The sequence below is a fragment of the Pterocles gutturalis genome, unplaced genomic scaffold, assembly GCF_000699245.1.
Source record: "Pterocles gutturalis isolate BGI_N339 unplaced genomic scaffold, ASM69924v1 scaffold3034, whole genome shotgun sequence".
Classification (NCBI taxonomy): domain Eukaryota; kingdom Metazoa; phylum Chordata; class Aves; order Pterocliformes; family Pteroclidae; genus Pterocles; species Pterocles gutturalis.
In genome coordinates, this window is record NW_010135689.1 from 146641 (window position 1) to 148516 (window position 1876).

Genomic DNA, 1876 nt, shown 5'->3' on the forward strand with positions numbered 1-1876 from the left:
GCACCTCGTTCTTTTAGGGGAAGTAACTGGTACCATGGGGTCTGGGACTACTGCACAGAGGGGGTTCTACTGCTAGTATTGTTGCTGTTGTAATGATTGAATTAGAAGATTTTGAAAAATGACACTTTTTAAAATTGATCCTCTCTCAAATTATATTTGATTTGTTCAATTTAATTATTTTTATTAGAGCTTTCTTTTTGTGTAGCTACTTGATAGCATATATGCCTACTTTAGAAACTTGGGCTCATTATATTCATCACTAAAATAGGTTGAATTCATACGCCTTTGTGTTTTTTAGTGCACATTGTGCACCTCTCCAAAGGAACATGTTCAACACACCTCGCTCAGTTTTGCTTTAGTCCCTTGGGCCTTAGTATCTTATCTTATTAGTATCTTACACCTTTAGGTCATTAGTTCTACTCTTGTGCAGATCGACAGTGCTGAAAGAGATTGTCGGTATGAAGAATATTTAGTGCCTCTTTACACATGGATTACATCGGTATTATCTGCCTTGTCTGTGAGAGATATGAAGTGTCTTCCCCACAGAACCCAGGAGGCCAGATCACTTGCTGCTTATTATCTAAACCAACAAAACAGTGAATAACCTGAGCTGGAATTTTGGTACAGCCTGAAACAAGAAGTAAATATGTGTTGCTATTCATAAAATCATGGTAGCTTTCCTTGACTTGCCTTTGCCTGTGGGTACAATGGGGGGAAAGAGATATATTGTTGATATGGTGTTATTTCATAATTTTCTCCTCTGTTGCTAGTAGTTTAATTGATCCCCTACTTAACAGCAGTTAGTAGGCAATGCACTTGTATACATTCCTCTGTGGTTTACGCCCCAGTCATCTTCTTCAGCTGAATAAATTTGCTAACTTGAAAACTGCTGATACAGACCTGTCACGGTCTTTTCCTTAGCTTTGTAAATTATGTTTTCCGGGTGAAGGACATTGTGTTAATGGACATTCTGTATATGCCTGCTTCACTTCAGCCTGCGTTGTCTGAAAGATGTGAAAAGTCAAAGTGAACTTCATACTGCTGAGCACAAGCAGGGAAAAAGATAGCAAGAATATCTGAGAACCCCTACAGTATAAATGGCAAGTTAATGCAGATCTTCATCACAGACCTGTACCCAGGTCTCTTTGTTTCTATCTTTCTCACCAAGGAATGAACAGAGAAAATGCTATCATTAATTTTCAAATGAAATGAGCCTTAATATTAGCTTCACTAGCTACTTCTGTAGTGGGGTCATCTGTATGGTTCATAAGGTTGGGCTGTCAAAACACTACATGAAGCACTGAGCCAGGTAGGACTTCAGTTGAGTGGTAAAAAATGAGCACTAAGCTCTGTCTTATCCCTGGACATTGATGCGGGGAGAACTAGATTAACCTAACGAATTTCTAAAGGTCTGTACTTCGACTGGTTGTCTCTGTCTTCCCCCGGTTTCCTATGACATGTCCATGCAGAATCTCTGTATGTGTTTCAAACTTAACTATTTTTCTTCCACTGGGTAGTTTCATTTTCCTTCCCTCTTACACAGCAGTCCAGGCTTTGGCCCATTGAGGTCAAGTAGAAGTAAAAATTAAGAGTGAGCAGATGAAATACTGCCCTTGTTCACTCCATGTGAATCTGAGGTAATTAGTAGAACAGGTTGAAAATAGAGTTTTCCTCCCATGGGCATATCCTTTTAATTTAGAAACCATACTAGATATAAAAGGGTTGTGGGAAACAGAGTTCAAATTTAATGAGGCATTTTTATTTGAGAGTCTCAAATTTTGTTTCACTTCAGTTACTTCAGTGTTTTCATTGGATAGTACAGCACTGCTGAGACAGTGGAAATGAAATGCTTTGATAACTTTTCCTACAGAAGATT